The 25,015-nt window shown below is 45.7% G+C and overlaps 1 protein-coding gene across 2 annotated transcripts in view; it reads left to right on the top strand.

Moving 5' to 3' along the window:
- The window catches only part of LOC119657606 (muscarinic acetylcholine receptor M3), a 279,331-nt gene that overhangs the window by 54,819 nt on the left and 199,497 nt on the right, over window positions 1–25,015 (top strand). For both annotated transcript variants that reach the window (XM_038064603.1, XM_038064604.1), the window contains exon 2: window positions 1,069–1,098. The gene's annotated coding sequence lies outside the window, so the exon portion shown is untranslated. The remainder of the gene's footprint in view (window positions 1–1,068; window positions 1,099–25,015) is intronic.

Raw genomic sequence — 25,015 nt, 5'->3', positions numbered from 1 at the left:
TTGAAGGCTTTTGCAAAAGTATCCAGAAAAATCGAAAACATTGCATTGAATAAAGTTGTATTTGCAGTTTGTGTGTATCTGCTTGTATATGCAGCTGGGGTTTTAAGAAGATTGAACGTTTCTTTAATAATATTAATGAAGTATCTATAACCCACCAAGCGCGCAACTGGGTACAATTCTCGAAAAAAGAGGAAGAAAATCAAACATCTTTGATCTCAAAATTAGAACTGCTCGGAGAATACATCCTAAGTGCTTTACTAATGGATCAAAATGTGGACCTTGTGGTAGGTGAACTGACATTTTTTAAAAGAAACTATAATAAACTATAATAAAACTATATATTCACGTGTGTTGATGCTCGGAAAACAAATAATATAGCAAACGATATTGTACTTTCACGAACTCTAGACTCAGTACAAACTCCGTTGGGAGTACACCATCTGGGAGAACAGATGTCCTTTGAACGTTTTGTGGAATTTTCAATCACTCTCGCCAGAACTTCTGGGGACAGGTTCTCGCATTCCTGTCAAATATTCTCCTAAAGGGCTTCAAGACTCTGCGGCTGGTTGACGTAAGCCTCGAGGGTTAAAAAAACACCTAAAACGCAGTCGGGAACGGTTAAATCGGGTGACACCCTTCTGGAACCACAGGAGGAGTGTGTACCCAAAATATATTTTATTTAATTATCCGCCTAAACAGCTTCTGTAATTTCTACACTAAAAAACGACAATTAATTTTGAAGTTAGTGTTTCCTGTTCAGTCCTTAGTGAAATATAGGACATCCACTCAGTCTCTTTAATGTAATTGTTTTCTTCCCTCCAATTTTTTAACAATGCTTCAGTTCATTACGCTTAACGCTATGCAAGTGACAAGCAGCGACACAACACAAGATGAACACAGGGATCTATGACGGCTGAGATTCGAACCCAGAGCGACGAAACAGAGAGGCTGACGCTCTACTCCCTCAATCACATCACCGTCAATCTGAACAGTTACCATTTATTACTCGCACTATCTCTCATTATTTAAATTAATCTAATCTATTCCTGTTCTCTTTTCCCCATACAGATACTCGTGGTAGAATAGGACTGCCCTTCGGTAAGTAATCTTTCTCCTCTTTACATGTAGCGTGTAGTTTTTCACTATAGCTTATAAATAGGGCAGTATAATTTATACATTGATAAAAACCTGAAGTATTTTTACATTTTCGAATTTCTACAGTGTCTTGAAAACTTTTTAATTGTACTAAAAATACCCAAAGAAGTGTGACTCCAAATGTGTTTTTCCTATCTGACTTTTCATGCTGTTATTAGCTCCGCAATCTACATAATCTTTAACTTTTGATCCAGTTGGTAACCTTCAGGTGATCTTGTTACTTGTGACAGCATATTTACGAATGAAATTTATAAAGATTTCTCTCCCGCCTCCACAACTGTCGCAGAGCTGTATGTAAATTAAGACTTTTTGGTCGCCTGTAAAACTTCCATTCTTCCTGACAATGAGCTGTTGCAACTTCCCAAATTATCAAGAAATCAGCTTGAAAAAATCTTTGCGTAAGTCATTTCTCAGCGCAGGGTGTCTACACTATAACAGAGTCATAAATGAGGATTGTTCTCAAAGGACCATGTTGGTTTGCAGCCAGCGACTTTATAGTTCCACAGGAGTAGTTCTTGGTTTCATACTGGTGAAAAGTGTTAACTTCTGCCTATTTAATCGCGACAGGCCGAAGTCCTGTTTATGGTTTTCATCATGAATCACATCATGTCCGTTTTTCTTTTTTTGGGTAGGGTAGGTGAATGCGTATACAGACAGAATGTTGGATTTCCGCGACGATACGCCGTCGTCAGCGAAACAGCCTAGAACCGTTTATCGAATTACTTAGGGCTAAACGCATTACTTCCGGCTAGAAGGGGAGAGGACGGAGGGAACACAGTACTCGCCCCTCCATTCCTGGAGCTCTCTTTTTTCTGCAACAAGAAAAGCTTGGACGTAAAGCGCGGATTGCTTGGAAACTTCCACCAGAGCGAGTTTTTGCCCTCGAGAGTTGACAGAGGTGATAATAATCCGGGCACTGGTTACCTCCAAACATCCGCGCTTGACGGCCTCTTCTATTTCTGTCTTTTCTGTGAGGCATCCAATATCTCAGGATTTTCATAGAGCATGTGAGGTTAGAAACTAAAACCTTCTCTCTCAATAGTCCCTTGACCGTTGTTATCTTCGGAACTATTTTGACGAGGACTCCACCACCTTTTGTTTTCCCAATTGAAGACATTTCTGCTCCGCAGTCTTCGGCTTGATCCTATAACGGATGATTCTGAGGACTTCCGCAAGGTCTTGCCTTCCGTTGGTTTAGTAGGTAGGGCTCGCGGTCTACTCCTCCTTCGTCTGCCCACTTGTTTCTTTTGGTGCTCTAATATTAGTGTCCGCTTTAACTTTAGGTAGAGGGTTTCTAATGACACTACTTCTTTTTTTAAACCCTGTAGACTACCTGGGTGAAATCTCTTTCAGGTGCACATATCTGCTTTCGTTCTCTCCCCAGATCACTCAGTAACGGGCTATTTGCGATCCGTTTGGCATTTTCGATGCTATCATCGGGCAGCGCGGTTTCTCCTGCTTTTCGGGCATCATCTGTTCCTCGGACTTCCCTTGTCCGCCTGTGATACAAAATATGATCTAAAAGCTCCTCCAACACTATCAATCTGCTTTTCATGCCCTCGTTGGGGAGCGCTGTCTACAATGCACTTCCAAATTGCCGCACATCGGCTTTCGCAAGAACAGGAAACTGCACTCCTACTCGGCATATATTCGAAGTCATCTGCCCAGCATAAGCGGTTTCATATGCGCCTCTTTCCAGAGCATCAGTGCTGCATGGTACTGAGGTTGCCGTCCTCAACCGGTGTGTCGCATCACTTTGCGGACTTCTTCTTTATTCAGATGTGTACACCCCTGTGTTTCATCAGGTATTTCAGCCGTTACTCCTCCTTCGCCATGCCTTGCGACATGTGATGCATTTTTGTGCTGCGCACAAACGCAACCACTTCATTCTCCATTCCTATCACCTCAGTGTTGTATTTTTTTCTCCATGGAAGAAGCGGCCGCAATAGTTAAAAATATCTATTCCCTCGGGGATAAAGCCCCTACTCCAGTTTGGCTTACGCTTGGTTAATCCTAAATCCCACGGACGGATCAACGCTCGTTCGACATAACGCGGTCTATTAATATCGGTTCAAGGTCCGCTATCCGACCAGGGTCCTAAAAGCGCTGTCACCTTTATTATTATTATTTTGTTAAGGGTAAGTCGCAGCGCGTCCTTGAAGAACTATTGTGCCCCTTTTACTGGTTATAGTGTACCTGTTGATCATAGTATCTCAAGCAGGCCAGTAACCGTTAGGAACTTTAGTATGTTCCTCACTTCCAGAAGTTTCAGCTTTGCATCTGGTATTAAGTGTTCTCCCAGATGTATCGACCTACTTTGCACAAGTGCTGGACACTGTCCCAGGACGTGCATAGAGGTTTCGTCCTCCTCCTCACAGAACCTGCAGGCAGTGTCCGTAGATATCCCTAGCTTCCCTAGGTGGTAGTTCAGCCGACAATGACCAGTGAGAATTCCCACTATGATTCGGAGGTTCTTTTTGGTGAGGTTTAAGCAATCCTTTGTGCGCATGGGTTCGTATCCCCCAATAAGCACCCTGGACTGCTCCATCCCTGGTAGGCCCGCCCAATATAGTTCCCTCAACCGTTTTTCTTCGTTTCTTAGATTCATAGCCATGAAACCGTTTCCGATTCCACAGAAGGGTTCTGGCCCGTATAAAGGCATCCCTGCTCCCTTCTTGGCTAGTTCATCCGCTGCCTCATTGCCTTCCAGCCCAGCATGGCCTGGAACCCAAAGTATCCAGACCTTGTTGGACGAGCCGAGTGTATTCAGTCTCTCAAGGCATTCCCATACCAGTTTAGAGTTCACCTGGTTGGACCTAAGTGCCTTGATCGCTGCTTGGCTATCGGTGAGAATAGGTATGTTCTGCCCCCTGTAGTTCCTTTGCAGATTAAAGGAGGCACATTTGTCTATGGCGTAAATTTCCGCCTGGAATATGCTAGTGTATCTGCCCATTGGCTCAAAGTACATTTTCCTTGGACCAATGACACCGGCACCCGCTCCCTCTGCTGTGAGGGATCCGTCAGTGTACCAAGTAATCAGTTGCTGGTTTAAGCCGTATGTCGCAGCCACGCTTTCCCAGTTTGTCTTGTTACTCCAAAGTGTTTCAAACTTCTTATCGAAGTGAAACCTCGTTGTCATGTTGTCCCTCGGTATCAGTAATTCGGGATACCGCCTAGAAAGGATATCAATCTTCCTTCGATTTAGGCAGCTCCCCGCCTCACTCATGCTACCGGCCATCCTGAATATTGATCTCCTTGCCTGCATCTGTATGTGCAGATGGAGAGGGGTTAATCCCAGAAGGACCTCCAGGGATGCCGTTGGGCATGTCCTCATTGCCCCACTGATACACACGCAAGCCAGCCTTTGGAGCTTATGTAATTCCCTGGCTTGTGTGCTGAGTTCGGTTCTTTCTGCCCAGATTACCGCTCCATAGGTAATCATTGGTCTTACTATTGCAGTATATATCCAAAGTAGTATCTTCGGGCTACAACCCCATTTTTTTCCTGCTATGGATCTGCAAGTCATCAGAGCCCTCGTGGCTTTCCGACAAGTGTTTCCGACATGTGTCTTCCAGAGTAATTTTTGGTCTAGCGTGATTCCCAAATATTTGACCTCTGTTTCTCGTTTCACCTCCATATCATGTAATGTTATGGCTTTCAGGTGATCCAGCTTACGCCTCCTAGTGAATGGTACTTAAGTAATCCAATTACTTTTTATTTTAATAATTTCTTTACCGTTAAGTAATTAACACCACTTCTCATTTCAACAATCCTTATAAATATTTAAGATATTTTTAAATTAACAATTCATATGTTATTTTCATTAATGTACACTTAACATTACTTTTTAATTCAACGAACTCAAAAAGACTTCTCTGTTCAATTCCCAACTTGATATCTATAATTTGTGACAGGTCTCCTAAAACAAAATCATTCATCGCACACTTTTTTGAGATCTTCCACTCCCTTGGCGTGCCACGCAAAGTGGATAGATCCGCGCCATCTATTTGCTCGCACTCGCAACATTCGAAATAAATTTCGAATGCTGCGAATCCTGCCGCGCCACATCACTCCGCCCCCAGATGAAACCTAGGGGTTTCAGCGACTGATCCCCGAACTTCGTTCGCCGTTAATCCACAAAGCGGACACGACGTTGCTTCGGGGCGCACGCGGGTTTCAGTCTGGACAAAGAGACCGCCTTTTTGTGACCACTGATCTCGAGCTGGAAGAAATGTTCTGCCCGCTCGAGAACGCGGTACGGGCCCTCATATGGAGGCTGCAGCGGCTTCCGGACGGCATCCGTCCTGATCAGCACGTGCGTGCAAGTGTCCAGCTCCTTGGGCGAACAGGCAGGTATGGATGAGTGTCGAGTGGGTGGTGGCGCTTTGATGCGTCGGAGATTGTCTCTCAGCAGACGCACCAACCCCGACTCCGTGAGACCCGATCTCTTGTCGAAGACCGGATCGCTTGGGAGTCTCGGGTTCTCCCCGTAAACCAGCTCCGCGGGGCTGGCAGCAAACTCCTCTCGGCGGGTTGTTCGAAGGCCGAGTAGGACGAGAGGCAAGACTTGCGTCCAGGACGGGTCGTCGCGTGCCATAATGGCGGCTTTCAGCGTCCGGTGCCAACGTTCCAACATCCCATTGGATTGTGGGTGGTATGCCGTAGTCCGCTGGCGTTTAAAACCAAGGAGTTTGCCTAACTCGGAGAAAAGGGTGGACTCAAATTGCATTCCCTGGTCAGTGATGACCACTGCAGGGACGCCAAAGCGAGGTATCCACTCTCGACAGAGGGCTTCAGCACATGATTGCGCCGTGATGTCTTTCAGAGGTATTGCCTCAGGCCACCGCGTGAACCTGTCGATGATTGTGAGGCAATACTTATAACCGTGCGAGTCTCGCAAAGGCCCTATTATGTCGAGGTGTATGGTGTGGAAACGCTTGGTAGTGCGGGGGAATGAGCCCACTTCTTTCCTTACATGCCTGGAGACTTTACACTTTTGGCATGCGATGCACTCTCTGGCCCAGGAATTAATATCCTTGTTCATGGAGGGCCAGAAGTATTTTCCGGTGACTAACCGGTTTGTTGTCCTGATGCCGGGGTGCGCCAAGTCGTGAACTGCGTGGAACACTTCCTTGCGAAATGTGGCCGGAATGTATGGCCGAGGTCCCTTTTCCGAGTCTTCGCAGCAGAGCGAGAGGCTTGAGCCGAAGATGGGCAACTCCCGAAATTTGTATTTGGGGTTGGACTTGAGGCTCTGAAGTGCTGCGTCATCCACTTGCGCCTTGGCAATAGCCGAGAAATCGAGTGAGGCGGGGATGTTAACTTCGGAGACACGAGACAAAGCGTCAGCAACAATGTTGTCCTTCCCGGACACGTGCTGGATGTCCGACGTAAACTGGCTTATGAAGCTCAGGTGTCGAAGCTGACGAGGGGACGCTTTGTCGGGCTTCTGTTTCAAAGCGAACGTGAGAGGCTTATGGTCCGTGAACACTGTGAACGGCCTGCCTTCTAGGGAGAAACGGAAGTATTTGATGGACAGGTATGCGGCGAGCAGTTCGCGATCGTAGGTGCTGTAGTTCCGTTGAGCGGGATTCAACTGCTTCGAGAAGAAGCTCAACGGCTGCCAAACTTGGTCCACCTTTTGGTGAAGGGCAGCACCTACTGCGATGTCAGAGGCATCAACAAAAACGGCTAGGGGTGCATCTTGCAGAGGGAATGCCAAGAGCGTAGCATCAGCCAGTTGTTGACGAGATTTGTCAAACGCGCAGATAGCCTCTTCAGACCACACGATCTCTCGTGTGTCCTTAGTTTTGGGGCCAGACAAGTACGCGTTCAAAATGGACTGGAGATGGGCGGCCTTGGGCAGGAAACGACGGTAGAAGTTCAGCATGCCCAAGAACCTCCTCAACTCCCTCACTGTCTTTGGACGCGGGAAGCTTGATATCGCTTGCACCTTGTCTGGGTCGGGCTGTATTCCTTCAGGGGAAATGAAATGGCCGAGGAATCTCACCTGTTGTTGAAGGAATTTGCATTTCTCAACGTTTAGGACTAAACCGGCCTCAAGGAGACGTTGAAAAATGCACTCGAGATGGGCTAAGTGCTCAGACTCAGTGGTAGAAGCGACCAAAACATCATCCAAATATACGAAACAGAATTCGAGGTTTCGCAGGACTGAGTGAATGAGCCTTTGAAAGGTTTGCGCCGCATTGCACAATCCGAAAGTCATTCGGGTGAACTCGAAGAGTCCAAAGGGTGTGCATATTGCCGTCTTTGGAATGTCTTCAGGAGCTACTGGAATTTGGTGATAAGCCTTGGTTAAGTCCAAGGTCGAAAAGATGCGGCAATTCGCGAGGTGATGCGCAAAGTCATGGATGAGTGGAATTGGATATCGGTCAGGAACAGTCTGTGCATTTAGTCTTCTGTAATCCCCACATGGGCGCCATTCGCCGTTTGGCTTAGGGACCATATGCAGTGGGGAAGACCAACAGCTGTTTGAGGGCCTGCAGATACCCTGTTGAACGAGTTGTTCAAACTCTTTCCGTGCAATTGCCAGTTTCTGAGATGGTAGAGGACGCACCTTCGAGAAGATCGGGGAACCAGTAGTGATAATGTGGTGCTGCACATTGTGCTTCACTGGTTTGGAGAGACTACAGTTGGTAGTAATCTGGCTGAACTTTTGGAGAAGTGCCCGAACACGAGAGTCGGTAATGTCTTCTAAAAGAACGGAAAGATTATTGCCTGGGTGAGATACCATATGTCCCGACGTATTAAGGTTGGTCGTGGAATCTATAAGAGACTTGTTTTGCAAGTCCACCAGCAATCCATAGTGACACAGGAAGTCTGCGCCTAGTATGGGGAAGCTGACATCCGCCAGGATGAAACGCCACGAAAACGTCCTACGCAAGCCAAGACTCACGTCCACTTGCCTATACCCGTACGTGTTTATGCGGGAGGAATTTGCTGCCGCAAGTTTGAGCGGTTGAGGGAAAAGTTGATGATGCTGGGGTACGGGAAGGACCGAAACCTCCGCACCCGTGTCGACGAGGTAGTTGCGCCTGCTGAGAGGGTCGAAAATAGTTAGGCGACGTGGCGCTGCGTTCTGGGTGGCCGCCGCCAAGACCCCCCGCGGACCTAGTTTTTTGCGGTAGGAGAGAATCTACACGGTAGCGTACATCTTGTCGCTTTATCCCCGAATCTGCGGTGGTACCAGCAAATCCCTGGGTCCGTGGACTGTCTTGACGACCTGCTACCTGATCGCCCTTTTCGGATGGCAGACCGCGAGCGTGCTCGCGATCTGGCGCCCGAACGCTGAGCGTCCAACGTCGCCCTCATCTCGACCATACTGGCTGTTAATGCAGCAATCTCGCGCCTCAATTCACCCACCTCATCCGACGGTGGTTGAACGGCCGCCAAGGTTGGGCGTACGTACACCTCCTGAACCTGGTCGGCCGTCGCTGCCAGTTCCTCCAAGGAACCGGAGACGCAAGCGAGGATCGCCTGGGTGCCCTCCGGGAGCCGACGCAGCCAGAGCGACTTGATCAGGTCTTCGCCGATCTTACTCCCACCCAATTGCCTCATTTCACGAAGCAATTGGCTGGGAGTTCGATCACCTAAGGTTAAACCTGCCAGCAAGTGGTCTAATTTTGCCGACTCGCTTGCCGACAGGCTCTTGAGCTGCACATACGATGTCGACTTCACCACGTCGGACACCAGAAGTATGGACTCTTCGTCCAGGCCGACCACCGCGTAGTTGAAGCGGGTCGCGTCCGATGTGATGCCGGACATTTGGAATTGTGCTTCCAAATGCACGAACCACAGTTCGGGGTTCCGCCGCCAAAACGGAGGAACGCGTACGGCGAGGGCGGTCACTTGCGGGTTCGATGGGCCCGCCGCGTCCCTATTGTCAAAAGACATCTTGTTTCACGAAAAGTACGAGATTGAAATGCAAACGCGGTGAGTTTATTCTGAAACGCGGTGAACTTTACACCGACACGGCAGGCTGCACCCACAAATGCACGCACGAAACGAGAAAAAAAAAACGAAGCGGACGCTATCCAGCGCAGACCAAAAACACCACCAATGAGAATGGAGGACTCGCGATGTTAAACACTTGCACGCCGTCTCTTGCAGCGATTTCAATTTTTTTATTATTATTTATACAAAAAGTTGGGACAAACTCATTACGCTTAAAGAAGAGTGAAAAATACATGCGTGCCACGCGAGCATTTTAAAGTAAAACTAAAGAGAATTTCCTCAGGTCGTTAAGTTGCAGCGGTTACATTTGGTATGTATTTCGTCGTGGGGTCTTCTTATTCCGATAGCCGAGTAATCTGATGGTGATGGTCCGACGTGTGTCGCGTAGTACACTGTGTAGAGAAGGTTTGTTGATGGGGATGATGATGTGCTTGAGTTTTTCAATTATATGACACCTCGTGCACAGCATTGAGGAATTGAGACTTCTGCATTTGGAGCATATCGATCTTCTCGATTTGTTCTTGGACGTAATCCACTTTCCGTTTGAAGTAGTCTTTGGAGTCTTGTAGAATTTGTAGGCCACGAAGGAGATGGCTAGCAGGCCAATGGTAAGGACGATTCCTCCGATGAACGAGGGTCCATCGAAGTGGCGGCAATTCGGAGGAGGCTTGACCGTGGTTGTTGTGCTGGGACTAGGAGGCGTCGTTGGGGTTCTTGGAATTGGCGTTGTTGAAGTTGAGGTGGTCGAAGTGCTAGATGAACTTGAGGTAGCTGAACTGGTGGTTGTGTTTTTGGGAAGTTCCGGGGTCACCAATTAAGTAATCCAATTACTTTTTATTTTAATAATTTCTTTACCGTTAAGTAATTAACACCACTTCTCATTTCAACAATCCTTATAAATATTTAAGATATTTTTAAATTAACAATTCATATGTTATTTTCATTAATGTACACTTAACATTACTTTTTAATTCAACGAACTCAAAAAGACTTCTCTGTTCAATTCCCAACTTGATATCTATAATTTGTGACAGGTCTCCTAAAACAAAATCATTCATCGCACACTTTTTTGAGATCTTCCACTCCCTTGGCGTGCCACGCAAAGTGGATAGATCCGCGCCATCTATTTGCTCGCACTCGCAACATTCGAAATAAATTTCGAATGCTGCGAATCCTGCCGCGCCACAGTACTATGGTGGTTTTGTTTGGGTTGATCCGCAGTCCCACCTTCCTGCACCAGGCATTAGTAACCCTTAATCCAGTTTGGATTCTATCACATAGGGTATCTTCATATTTGCCCCTACAGATTAGAACAATGTCGTCCGCGTAGCCCTGGATTTGTATTCCAGTATTAGTTAACACGTCCAGGAGTTCATCCACTACCATACTCCACATCAGCGGCGATAGTACTCCGCCCTGTGGACAGCCTTGAGTGGTGTTCATGATAATAGAACTTGTACCTGTTTGTACCTCTATTTGTCTGCTTTCTAGCATTTTGCCCATCCAGAGTGCCAGGGTGTTTCCCACTCCTTTGCGGCTCAGGGCATCCTGTATCTCTGTGTGCGATGTGTTGTCGAATGCTCCTTCGATATCCAAAAATGCGCACAGTGCAATTTCTTTTGTTTCAATGGCGTCCCGTAGTACCTCTGTCAGCTGATACAGAGCAGTTTCAGTTGACCTTCCTGCCCGGTAAGCGTGTTGACAGTGATGTAAGGGATTACGCTTTAGAACGTTAGTTCTAATATAGTTGTCTATGACCTTCTCCACCGTTTTGAGTACGAACGATGTTAGGCAGATTGGTCTGAAAGATTTAGGGTGAAAAGGATCCTTTTTACCCGCCTTCGGAATAAAGACCACTTTTGCCCGTCTCCATGCCCTTGGTATATAACCCAGTGCTATGCTCCCCCTTACCACCCTCAGAAGAGACTCTAGGATATTTCCTAGGCCTCTCTGGATAAGTGCAGGGAAAATGCCATCTGCTCCGGGAGATTTCATTGGTTGAAAGGTTCCCACTGCCCATCTTAGCCTAGCTTCTGAGCATACCTCTTTTGCTAGTTTCCAGCTCTCTTTCCTTCCCCTTTTATTCGTTGTTAGGGTGTCAGGCAGATTATTGTCGCCTGCCGCCGAGGGGTAGGACCCCGGGAAATGAGTTCTGAGAAGCAGGTGTACTCTGTCCTCCTCATTCTCGGTGAATGTCCCATCTTCCTTTTTCAAGCAGACAGAGGATATTCTCCCGTCTTTGGCTACAGCCTTGTGCAGCCTAGTTGCTTCTGTGATCTGTTCAATCCCTTCACAGAATTCCCTAAAGCTGTTCCGTTTCGCTTCCCTGATGGCGTTGCTATACGCAGTCAGTGCATTTTTATACCTCCGCCAGTCCCCGGTTCGTTTTGCTCGGTTAAAGAGTTTTCGTACCTCCGTTCTCATTCTGGCTAAGTTTCTGTTCCACCATGGTACATCCCTTGATGACTTGACTGTCTTGGCCGGACAGCTGGCCTCATATGCGTCAATGACGATTGTGTTGAGGTCTTCCACCACCGTTTCTAATTCTAATTCGCTCCTGATGTCACCGCTCCCTTGAAGGTGGGCAATGTTGTTGCTCAGGTGCATTGTGTAGGATTCCCAATCCGTTCTCTTGGGATTCCTTATTATTCTTTTTATTTCAGAGTTACCCTCAATGTCGAATCTGATTATCCTGTGATCAGACATTGAGGGTTCATCCGACACCCTCCAATTCCTGACCATCCCGTTCATTAGGGTATTTCCTAGAGTTATATCTAGTACCTCTTGTCTGGTGCTGGTCACAAATGTTGGAGTGTTGCCTACGTTGTATATTTCTAACTTATTACTAAGAATAAATTCGAGAAGGCACTCACCTCTACGATTAGTGTCACTGCTTCCCCACACTACGTGGTGGGCGTTGGCATCGCAGCCGAGAAGAAGTGGTAACGCCCTCTCCTCGCAATACTCCGTCAGCTTTGCGACTTGTTCCGATGGAGCCCGGCTCTCGTCTCCTGGGAAGTATCCCGATGCTACCACTACCTTTCGAGTGCTCCTCCCGGCTTCCAATGAGACTTGGATAGCCACAAGGTCCCCGGTTAAGAACTCTGAAAGACATATGTATTTTAGATTACGTTTGAGAATTATGCAAGCTCTTGGTTTTTCACAAGACGAGTCCCAAATTACCTGCATGTCTCCTCCTTGCAGACCGCGAATCTGCCCCCGGTACACCCAGGGCTCCTGAGCCAGCACTATTCCAATGTTCTCCTTGGAATTTGCCCTTGCAATCACTGCAGATGCAGCTCTCGCATGGTGGAGGTTTATCTGGGCTATCCTAGTGCTGGCCATTGGCTCCGTTATTGTTTGGAGCTCTTCTCCACTGTCGGAGTGTCACCCTCCTCCTCCGACATGGCGCTTTCCTGCGCGTCGCTGTCCACCCCGAGCCCTAGCAGTCCTAGGTCTAGGTCGTCCAGCTTCTGCTCTTCACTGGGCAGCAGGTCTATTTCCCTGGTTGATCCCGTTCTTTCCGCCTCTATGGCTTCCGCGACTTCTTCAGGGACCTCGGTACGTTTTCCACCCGATGCCTCCTCCGAGGTCTCTTTCCTTGGCTTTTCCTTGTGCACATGCACGGGTATGTTGCCAAATCGGTAGTTGATATGACAACTCCGACGTTTAATTGCCTCTAGGGATCGGTCATCTACCCCGATCGTGAGGAGTTTACCCTTTCCCTCCACCTTGCTTCTGAAGACTTTCCATAGTCGAGTATGGAGATCTTCGTTCTGAGCAATTAGGAGTCTCATGAGGTCTTCTGTTACTATTGCCGCGGCCTTTGGGAGAAAAACTGTCACCATGTGGGCTCCTGGTATATCATCTCCAGCACATGTTGACAGTTCCACCCCTTCCCAGCCTGGCAATCCAGGAATTATGGTTCTGACCCATTCTGCGGTACCTTCAGTCGCGCAGTCCACCAGTATAAGGCCTGGTCGAAAGCGTATCCCGGTGAACACCAGTTTCGACGTCCATCCCTTGATCATCTGCTTGACGACAAGTTCTTCAATGGTTTCCTGTTCCTCCCGAGTGAGTATTTGCTCGGGAAACCTTTTTGGCAGTATGGCCAGTCGAATGCCCTTGACCGCACTAGCATAGCTAATGCCGGGCTTCCTGGGTCCTGCCTTCACTCCTGACCTGCCCGGGTTTTCTCCTCCCGTGGGTTCAGGTCTGGGTTTTTTGGGGGCATTCCCTTCATGCGGGCTGATCTCTGCTGCTCCCCGCTTTCTCGGCTCCGGTAGAGATGGCTTAGGTCTGTCCTGAGCCTTCTTAAGGGCCTCTTCTGGTTTCAGGCCTTCCTTCAGATAGCGCAGGTACCATTTAACCCCGGCGCCACTGAGACCTGTCTCCTTCCTGACGTCTGTTATATTTATCTCAGACGTGTTTTTGCTGGTCCCTGGTCTTTGAGCAGTGGTGTTCGTTGGCTGTAGTCCATGCAGTATACCAATGCTCACCTTGGATCCACTGCTTGACGTCCCAACTTCTCCCTTCTTGGGTGTAGTCACCTGGCTTTCAGTAATTCGGAGACGTGCCTCCACCTGATTAACCAGTTTTGGTGCGGTACGGGGCCCCGCTTTTTTGGTTTTTGTTTTTTTTTTTCAATTTAGTACTCATTTGATTCCCACGAGTATGGGGGTTAAGAGGTCCGCCGTGCCATAGCCCCCCGTAGCACGGTAAGATCTAACTTACTCACTGAGGCGACCAGGTATCAGTGAGGCTCCGTTCGAATACAGTCAGTTACCCCCGACTGCAAACTATCCAATGGGCACGGTTCGCATGACACCCTGGATTGGGGGAGGTGTTTTTCGACTCCCCAGTCTAGATCCGTAGCGTTTTGTTAATAGTAGGGTCACCTCGTACAGGGTGTGGCTATCACCACTCACTAATGGTCTTGGTAGACGAGAGGCTTGGCCCCTGAAAAGGCACACACCGTCCCAGAGGAGAGACAACTCATCCTTAGAGAAAGATAGGTTGGCCTCAGGGAGCTATGTTCCGCATCAGTCTATCCTGCAGTACACTGCTTGACCCCACCACCATGGTCAATAAATATTATCCATTAAGTGAGGCAAGATTATTAAAAGCTATTTCTAGGAAAGCAGCGAATGTATACAGCTTTTGAAGGGCAGTCTCAGTGAACCTTCTACTCAGATGTTTATGTTGAAACCTGCTTAGAGGAAATTTTCTATGGTGTTTTACAGAAAGGATATGAGAACAATAGATATGAAGTCCTTTATAGAAATTCAGCTTTCCCTTCCTACTTTCTGCATTTCATAATCGCAATGCCCTCTCAGTCACATGCGTCCGAAACAAGAACACCCTAGTGGCTGAGTAGATGAGTAGTTGTGTATAAGTAGTTGCTCTGAAGGACCCAATTAGAATGATTTATCTAGTGTCCGCAACCGGGATCTAGTTAGAGCTGGACAATCTCAAAAGAAGTGCTTGAGGGTCTTGAGGATGTTACTAAAGCCACTTCGTTGTCTAGCTTCCGGACTCACATAGTCTGGCGGCACTGCATACTACGGCGTATTTAATGTCGAAGTTTAGGGGAGGGGAGGCAGGAATACATTGAGAGCATTTGACGGGTAGGACTGCAAAGCCCTGGTACCACCTGCACACGTGATTCTTTTGAATTCTATTAAGCTTTGTTCTATCGTGCTTCTTGCCAAGCGCCTGCCATGATGAAAAAAAAAATTACACCCCTTGATCTTGATTACCGACTTGTATTTCTTCTGGCGGTAGTTGCTTGACTGCCACTATTTGTGTCTATAGCAGGCCGAAAAAATCTGCATTCCACCACAGTGACAATGTCTTTTAGCTGCATTTGGTAGGGCAACAGACTTCAAATGCTGTTTTGAATGCTTTTTTTTGAGCTTCGACCTTCGACTTCAGTTCCTCTGTCGTGCCAATTTGGCCAATTTGCGCACCGGATAATTTTTTTCTTAATAACTTGATCAAACTTTCTCCAGCCGATCTTCCTGGAGTGATCTACACTGAAAAGTATCCAACTGCAATCGAAGAAGGATCTCCGGTCAAAGACTCTTCAGTTCTCCACCCTAAAAATCCCATTGTTGGTTAATGTAGTGATATGAAGGATCTTCTCTCAATCGTCAAACTTCTCTCAGCTTATACAAAACGGAGGGTTGGTTCCTGCCCCTGTTACACATCGATAGATCTGTATTAATAATAAAATAAAAGAATGACTCACCTTTTTCGTTAATTCCCAAGCTGCGCTAAAGCGTATGCTTCGCATTGTTATCGCAGCCTATCAATGGGTTGACATTCTTTGCTGTTGTATTGGACTTCAAATGTTGCGGAGCTGATCGATCGTGGACCATGTAAATCAAGAAAATACTCAGATTTTCCGTTCCCGCCTGTTCCAGTTTGACCGCAACTAGGTCGCCGGAACGACGGTCCAGACACAGAATTCGCAAGAATTCATGCTCTAGTCTGCCCCGGTCCACATCTCTTGAGCTGTAGAAAAAATTAAAATATCTGCTTTGGAGCCGATCCAGGGCGCTTGTATTAACGCGATGTCGATGTCTTCCTCTAGGAGGAGCAGATTAACCAGGGCGCACTTCGAGTGATGCAGATATATCTGCGTCACCCACAACATGATTTGCTTGTGTAGGGGGTACGCCAATCCCCTTCGCACTGTCGATCCTTGTCTCCTTCAAGAGCTGATTGGCGGCGTCGACAGGATCTAGGTCATCGTCCAGTTTCGCCGAGTGAAGCACCTTCACCTTTGCATTGTTAACTCCCAACCGAGCTTCGTAGTCTGAAGTAAAACTAATAAAAGGAAAACTTTTCAGTTTAGTTATAGATTTTATTTAAGAATTCCAGACACGTGTTTTGGGGCACAACATGTGTCCTTCTTCAGTGCTGGCTTTGTAGTCTGCCTTTTCCACTGCATTCAGGCACTTCCCGGTTTTAAGGATTAGAAAAGGTTGAATGTTCGCCTAAATTTCCCCTTCTTGGTAACTACCCAGTCGTCCATGGGAATCCTGGGGCTTAGAAGGCGCAGGGATTGGACGAGATTTCCCTTATCCATACGGGTCTCGTTCTTCAACCAGATGGAAGCAACCGGCCTCTTAAGAATCTCACCGGAAAGAATGACTTTGAACTTTAGTCCCAGGCGTCGCTGATCTTAGCGACTCACAAATCGAAAAAGTGCCTGGAGAATCGGTCCTCGCATGCTATAACGTGGAACCCTCGAACTGAGTGAAATTGAAGCATGGGATGAATCCCGTGTGTTCGCCTTTGTCGTGCAGGTGCTCGATGACGACAAAGGCGCATTAGTTCGCCGCTAGCGGAATTACCATTTACCAGCGCCAGTTATTGGTTCCTAGCCACGTCGCTGAAGTGTTTCGCAGTTCCTAGATTATCGGCTTCCTGTCGCTGCTTGCCTGTTGGCAAACGTTGCTTAGATTCCGAGCTATTGCATACTCTACTCCGCTTCTGTTTCTGTTTGACCTGGTATTGAGATCGATTGCATTTGAAAGTGATGGGCGTCGCCTCCAGCTTATCTCCCGGGTAATTGCTATTATTTTCTTCAAGAATCGCCTGGTATTTAAGGAGATCCTTTTCATCCCTCTCCTCAGTACTAGTGGCTCTTGAGCAGGACTCCTATGATCCACCACTTCTTAGCTAGTTTCCGGAGACCAACATTCTTGTCAGTCCTTTTCTTTTGAGGCGCCGGCGGCGGTCGACGGTTTCGGGTTAGGAGTCCTTTGGCTGGTACTCTCTATCTCCAGCTTGACGGCTGTGGATTCCAAGTTGCACCCCACAAGCCGGTCTGCTGCCTAGCTCCGGGTAATAGCTGTGACTACTTTCAGTACAACGGTGCTACGGCTAGCCCTCGGCGGCTGTCTCCATACGGAAAGAAAGTTGCTGAGCGGCGAAAACATGGGTGCGCTATCAAAAGCCTCACAGGATGCGCAGTATTCAAAAACAGCAGCATGATAGTATGCAACTAATGGATGTTATCAAAAATCAGCAGAATATCGTTAAAATTAGATGAATCAATCACGTAAGAGGCAAAAACTATAGCGAGCTCAGTCGACGCAGAGGAGTTTTAAAGATAAAGTATTCTGTTGATTCCGCCCTAAAATTGGGCCCAATAGAGAGCTTATATTAATCAAGAGAGATATTATTAACATAGCGGAACGACGAAAAGAAAATGGCCCCATTTAGAGTTTATTACTCCGGACTATTGCTCGAATCTCGCAAACCTTTGAAATGTACAATATTCAGATATAAATGTGAAATGTTCAATCAATCGGAAGAATATTCCCAAATTACATACAAGTAAAAGTTCCATTGAACCATCTCACGAAATATCGTTCATGAATCCCAAGCCGTTGTTGCGAGTAAATTTGATATCATTTGCCTTCTCCATTTGCTGGTATGCCTGAATGTCATTGTCGTTCCCATATAGAAATTCAAGTTCAAGCACTTCCTGAAAACACGTGTGGCAATAAGAACTCATTTAATATCAACTCCTTTACAAACTACATACCTAGTATCTCGTCAATAAACCATTTCAGCTCTCATACGTACATATGCATGTATATTTTTCATTCCAATGCACCCATGTATGAAGGAATCCTACATTATAAGTACATTTACATACGAAAGCGTCGATATCTTTCAAATAAAGTATCTCAAATAAAAGGATGTCTTCACAAGCGATCATATAATTTTATGTACTTTGCCGATATGTATACTCCCTAACCATCCAAACTACAAAGGATGTGTAACTTGTGCAATTCGTAATAGAACCTTCCACTTGAAGTAGTATTACTTCTCGCACAGTATCGTCCTTGAATATTGGATGCTCAGATTGCTTTGATTGAATTTCGATAGCACTTTCCAGGACCCACCACCTGATCACCACTTGCAGGAGTCGCCAGATTTTTATTTTCCTTTGAATGTATTTAAGTTGAAAGTGATTTCTAATCTACAGTAGTCCTTCAATTTTGGCTTTGTTTAGGGACTGTTTTCTGGAAGCAAAGCTTTCACCCTCATCTCTAATATTCATAGTATCCAATATTTGTTTTCAGCCACTTTAGACATACAAGTAACACGCGCAAAACATAAATTCTATTGATGAGACAAGAGATGGAATCTTAAAGATGTATCGGAAAGCCACAATCGTATTATAGTACTAGATAGGAGGGATAAAGGATAAATTTTATGTTTCCTCCTTTCTCTCTTCATTTAAATGCTCCGCAATCCCTTCAAGGCATATTATAGCATTTGTGTGAAATGTTATGTGGGACGTTACTATACGCTCTAATGGCGAAAATCGGTTGAATTTGGGACACATAAAAAGGGTTCAGTTTTGGATTGTCCTCCGTCCTGGCCCGGGATTCGATCGGAATCGTCAAACTCATTTAACTATTTCTCTGCTCAATTTAGTATGGCGTATCTAAAACATCACTACGCTCAATTGTAATCTTATTTATAGAACGGTTTTTTGATTTGCACAAGCAATTTCTTTTATTGCGGCCTGTGGATGAGGACCCCGCCTTTTGGAGAAATTCCGAAAGTGACGACAAATACCCACGCTCTGATTTGATTTCCAGAAAGCACTCACAAGGATACTCACGAATTGACTCAGGTTAATAATTGACTAGTCTAGTTCGAAGCGTAGAAGCCAAATATCTGGCTGTGAAAAGGGTCATAGTAAGTATTATCTGGCGCAGAACACAATAAATTTATGGAGATTAAATTTAGAACGTTATAGCCTGTGTCATCGATTTATTTTCAAGGATATAGGGTAGGAAGTTTGTAATAAATTTTCATATACATTGCGGGTGTTTCCCAGCTAGTTATTTGACTCCCTCCTGCCGACGCACTTTGGTCTTCACTGGCATTTTTTACAATGCTTCCCTGGATTGCTGGAAATTTGTTGAGAAATTAAAATCTCTCAGACAAGAAGATTTCATTTTTTGCATAAGAAATAATCCAGGACTTCTTTTGTTTCCACTTGACCCAGATATGTAAATGTTAGCTACCACTACTCGGAGTAAGACTGAATAAGGCTGCACACGTCAACATAATCGGCTTCTGGCGGAGTTTCATCCTAGACTTTCTTGGATTAAACATTTATATATGCACATACATGCATTAAATCAGACTGTATCTTTCATGCAGCCTTTTGTTTCCCATCATAAGTTCATCTCCACTTTTCCCATCTTTGTACGGAGTTTTAGATTGCACAGCAAGGCTTAATCTACCAAGTACTGAGTTCTTTACCAATTACTCCTTCCATTTCATCTATTATTACCTGGAGAACAGAAATGCAATTATAATTGTTGTCATCCAGTACGTCCTAGTTCCTAGTTGCTCAGAAATTTATAATTTCCTCAAAAAGTCACTTAAGCTAGGATGCTTTGATTAAAATTTACAACGCTTTTGAAAGATACGATTCTGGGTAAAAAATTGAAGATTTCCGCTTTAAAGATGAAACAGTTTTAGTGTGAGCAATTATGTAGAACTCAAAGAGGGCTTGGCGACTGGGATGTCTATTAAGATCTATAATTTAGCTTGAAACTAGGGGAAAGTCATATCCCTTTGTTTTTGTGGTTATTTTCCAATAGTGACTTAGATCTGAACGTTGATAACTTGTTTCTAGCTTAAGTTGGACATGACTATCTTAATTTTGTTTGCGTCTACGGATGCTCCTGGTTCAATTCAAAAGCCGAACAAAGGTGTGAATTATTTTGACCCAACCGCCACGCTTGCATCCTTGGCTGGTTAGAGCGAAGGATAGAGTGGCCGCACTAATTTTGAGAAGCAATTCTTTTTTGGACCAATATAATTCATAACTTTGTCAGGTCTTCGAATTGAACCAGGGACATCCTTAGCTGCTTTCGGTCTCTTTGTCTATGTAATGGAACTGAGCTTGGCCAAAAACCATCCTGGGTAGTCGTAATTGACTTGGAGGGACAAGCTATTCCAAAATTCTATAAAAATTGCTTGCTTACGCACCTTGGTCCATACCAGACTCGGGAATTTGGGGAAGGGGATTTTCTGACGTCTTTAGTCCAACACGTATCATTTTACATAACCCCTAAAACGCGCGGGTTCACACCATAACCTAAAAAGGAAACAAACAAGATACACTGCATCAGTTATTCAAAAGGCGCGACCTTTGAGACTATCACCCTGGCTTGACATCCTCGGGTCATACAAATGAAGGATGCTCTTTTGGCCAACCAAAGTTAATCCATAGATCATAGTAAGCCAATTAGATCGTTACATACGCTCAAATCAGAAAAAGTTACGAACGTGGCAGTTCGATTATTATCAGGTTAAAAACCTTTTATTTGAACGGGACCAACAACATCCGTTATCGACGTTGGTCACAGCCATCCACATCGCGGAAGTACCAGGCAACCTCTGACGGGAGGTGGGAGATTGCCCTGCCTTCGTTGATTTTTTGAAAGCATTGCTCATTCATCCAAGGCAAAGAGTGGTCCGCACCATACAAGGAAGGACTGGACTACTTCTCATAATTAGCGCGGACCACTAACTAAGCTACTCATCCGTGTTGTTGGACTACGATTGGGTTCCGAAATATGCGCACGTTCGTCGACCACGCGCTTGAACGTCAATTCCAATTCTGGGCCTAAGGGAAGTAAGGTGATGAGATTCTTAGCCTTCTTCCCACACTAATGGCCATCTCTTTTGTACTCTCTAATATCGAGTGTTAGCTGACGTCGGGTTGTTTCGCGCTCCCTTCATCTGGAGGCCGGTTTCTGAAAGAATTTCGACTGCAAGATTCCAGTCCAGATCAAGGACCAACGCAATTCTAGGCGCCATGCACCAACCAACTTCCAATATAGCTGGGAACGATGCTCTCTACGAGCAATTACACGTAATTTAGGAGGAGCTTACTAAAGTGTCCAGATGGCTCAAGTAGTTAGAACACTGGACCATCGTTGCGGAAAGTTGCGGTGCAAATCTCACTGATGGCAGACGGATTTGTTATCGAGACTCTATATTCGACATGATTCAATATCGATTCCTGCGTCAGCAATTATTATTATTATTACTAGGTTGACATTGTGATCGGAATGCAAGTTCACTCGGACTTGTTATGGGGAAGCAGGGTCTTGGTGACGAGATTGTGCATTTCTTCAGTTTCGACTGCCTCGTCATTCGTTATACATTTTTGTGGAGCATACTATGAGGTCAAGGTGGAAAAAAATATGAGCAATCGGATAGGCCACTTTAGGATCAGCAGCAGATTTAGAATGTGCACAACGGGAGATGTGCTGATATCGACCTCGAAAAGCATCACCATCTTATAGTCGCTTATTTTCGCTCGCCTTTTGAGTCCCCTAAGGAGAAGAGCTGTGATCTACCAAATTCAACACGCACCGGTTGTATGATCTGCTGTCGCTCGACTGTGGGAGAGTCTTTTTGCAGACCAGACTGCAAATATACTAAATAATGCGCCTGAGAATATGAACGAGCATTGGGCCGTCTTTAAAGCCGCCTATGACAACATAGCGAGGGTAAAACTTTATACGGCCATGAGAGAATTCGGTATCCCGACAAAATTAATAAGACTGACTAGGCTGACCCTGACCAATGTGCGAGGCCAGATAAAAGCAGCAGGATCACTTTCAAGACCATTCAACATCAACAACGTTCTAACACTAAGTCTAAGTAAATGCGAGATGCACCATCGTCTTCAAGTCCACCCAACTACTGTCCTACGTTGACGATATCGACATTATGGGAAGAACAACTCGAGATGTACAGTCTACCTTCATCCAGGTCGAGCAGGCGACGCCAGATCTTGGGCTGCACATCAATGAAGCCAAGTCGAAGTACATGGTAAAAACGTCAGCGCCAAAAAGCAAAGAACGATCAATATCGAATCGTACTGGTCAAACGAAAACAATAAAGATAGGAGACTACAACTTTGAGACCGTTGAAAATTTCTTCCATTTAGGGTCGAAAATCACAACCGATCACAGCTATGACGATGAGATCCGCACACGGTTGTTGACTGCCAACAGAGACTATTTCAGCTTACAAAAATTGTTTCCCTCGAGACGCCTCACCATAGGGTCAAAGCTCTTACTGTAAAACACTATGATCTTGCCAGTCCTTATGTATTCTGCGGAAACCTGGGTTCCTAGCAAACAAACTCCTCCGAATCCTCCGAAGAATTTTTGGCTCTCTACATGAGGTTGGACAATCCCGTAGCCTACATAACGACGAAATCTATGAATGATACCACGACCATTTGGTTGTGAATCAAATCCGGCTCAATAGGTTATGGTGGACGGGTCACTCAATCTGTATGATAGAAAAAGAAGACGAGGCAGACCCTGCCTGAGATGGAGCGATGACGTAGGTCAGGAAGCCAGGCAACTTTTAGGGATATCGAATTGGTGGACCTCGGCACAAAACCGGGGTGTCTAGAGTTCCTTATTAAAGCAGACCTAGGCCGGATACCGGTTGTTCCGCCGTTGATGATGATGATGATGACTTACATCTGGACATTGAGAACTTGCGACTACGGATGTTCCCAGTTCAATTCTAAAATCACCAGACTTGCAACCTTGGCTGGTTTGGTTTATTTAAGGATAGACTGGCGGGCGTTTGAGTCCGTCAATTGAACCAAAAATATCCGCCACTTTTGTTTACGCTGCCTGTGTATTGACTGAATAGAATTATGCAATGATCAAAAGCCATCATACATGGCCGGACTTCACCTAGACGAAAAAGCTATTAAAAAAATCTATAAAACAAATTGGTGACCAACAAATATTGAAGCTCCACTGAAGTGTCCCGTCGACACGAGCTCACGCGGTTCTCTGCTTGCCAAGCTAGGGAATATGTAGGGAGGTTTCTTTTGGAAACTTCAATCCCTCATATGCCTTCTTCTTTTTCATTGGCCTTTGTCCCGTTCACAATCGGGGTCGGCTCGTCGTGATCGGTGTCGCCATTTGGTTCTATCAAATGCCTAATCTGGATTCAATAGTGAGGCTTTTAAATCCCCAACTAGCGTATCAAGCCATAGTTTCGGTCGGCCTTTTGGGCGTTTGCCATCGACTCCGATGTTCAGACGAATCTGGACAAGTGAATTCTCATTAGTGCGAATTACATGACCATACCATCGAAGATGCCTCTTTCGAAGTTTTTCCACGATCGGTGCAACCCCATATCGATCGCGCATATCCCCATTTCAGATGTGATCAAAACGTGTCACGCCACTAGTCCAATATAACATCTTCGTATCCATTACACCAAGTCGCCGTTTATTGCCTTTGATAGTCGGCCAATGCTCAGAACCATAGGGGTCGACAGGACGGAAGGCATTGCGGTAAATTTTAGAGTTGAGACATTCGTTGATGAACTGGTTCAAATGTCGGCAATGATTGTGGAAGTGGAGGATGAGCAAATTCTTCAGTTGAAATCCGCTCGAAGTATTCTCGCCATCTATCCGTTGCGGCTCGACGGTTGGTAAACAAAGTACCGTTCTTTTGATTAACGCAATAGTAGTGTCCAATATCCTGTGTGCGTTCGTTTCGGCTTTTAGCAAGTCGTAGAAATTTTTGTAATAGACTGCCCGGGTGACAGCTATCGTTTTCTTTGTTTCCCGGTCGGCATTCTAATGAATTTGCCAGTTGGCGAGCGTTTTATCGTCGACAGAGGTATTTCTTTTTACGAACCTTCATTTGAACATTGTCACTCCAAAGCCAAATATCTTGATTGATGTACCGCTTACCTGGTTTGATGACCCCGAGAGTTGCAGGAGCCGCTTTGTGAATCGTGTCTTTCATTTGATTCCTCGGTTCTTCCACATTATTCATTCTTTCTTCTTACAAAATCGCCACTATATAATGCGCGGCAGACCAGTGCGTTCCTTACGCTGTTTTATCGTTGGCTTGATTCGCAAGACGGAAATCAACGGCCGATGTTGAGGTGCGATGATCTCATAGGCAACGACTTTGCAATCAGTGACGACGGAAAAATGTCAGCATCTTATGAGAATATAGTAGATTTGCGTTTTACTATTCCCACTATAAAATGTGGAAAGATGAGACAATCGTTCGATGAACCATATATTCATAAGTACACCGTCATGGGTGTCCGTAAAATCGACTATACGCTCGTGCTCTTGTCATAGTTTAATTTATTTCCCTCTGGCTCTCGTAAGATTTTCAGGATCTCCTGCGTACCCAGCTTTCTGCCATTCTCGCATTTCTTCACGACCTGCAGGTTGCTTAAAGTGATACTATGTCCTTTCTCAATTATATGCCATGCTACGATCGACATCCATTCGTGGCCGTCTTTGCTACCCTCGTGTGCTCCTCTCAGCGTACCGAAAGCAATGTTTGTTTTTATCCTACATAACTCTTTTCACGTTACTTTGTATATTCCGCTTGATTCGGGTTCCAGTTTTCGTCCTTTCGGAGACCGTAGCTTGGTTTTACTTTGGTATATTAGGCAGACCCTGCCTAAAATGGAGCGATGGCGTAGGTCAGGACGCCAGACAGCTTTTATGGATATCGAATTGGTGGACCTCGACGCATAACCGGGATGTTTGGAGTTCCTTATTAAGGCAGGCCTAGACTGGATACCGGTTGTTGCGACGTTGATGATGATAATGATATTCTACTCGATAGCACCCTGTCTATATCTCAACCCGTACTTTGAAACGGCTGAAACGTTCAATGACTGCTGGTTGGAAGCCATTTTTAACCCCGGTATTGGTGATGCATTCCTTCTTTTTAAAGATCTTTCCACACTGTAGGAGACGGAGCTGTTTTCTTATTCTTCCTGGTCCTTACTGGAGTTTTTTTTGGTTTCCCTG

This window comes from Hermetia illucens, chromosome 5 (genome assembly GCF_905115235.1).
Source record: "Hermetia illucens chromosome 5, iHerIll2.2.curated.20191125, whole genome shotgun sequence".
NCBI lineage: Eukaryota > Metazoa > Arthropoda > Insecta > Diptera > Stratiomyidae > Hermetia > Hermetia illucens.
Note: the sequence above shows the minus strand (reverse complement) of the source record. Positions and strands in the feature narration are given on the sequence as shown.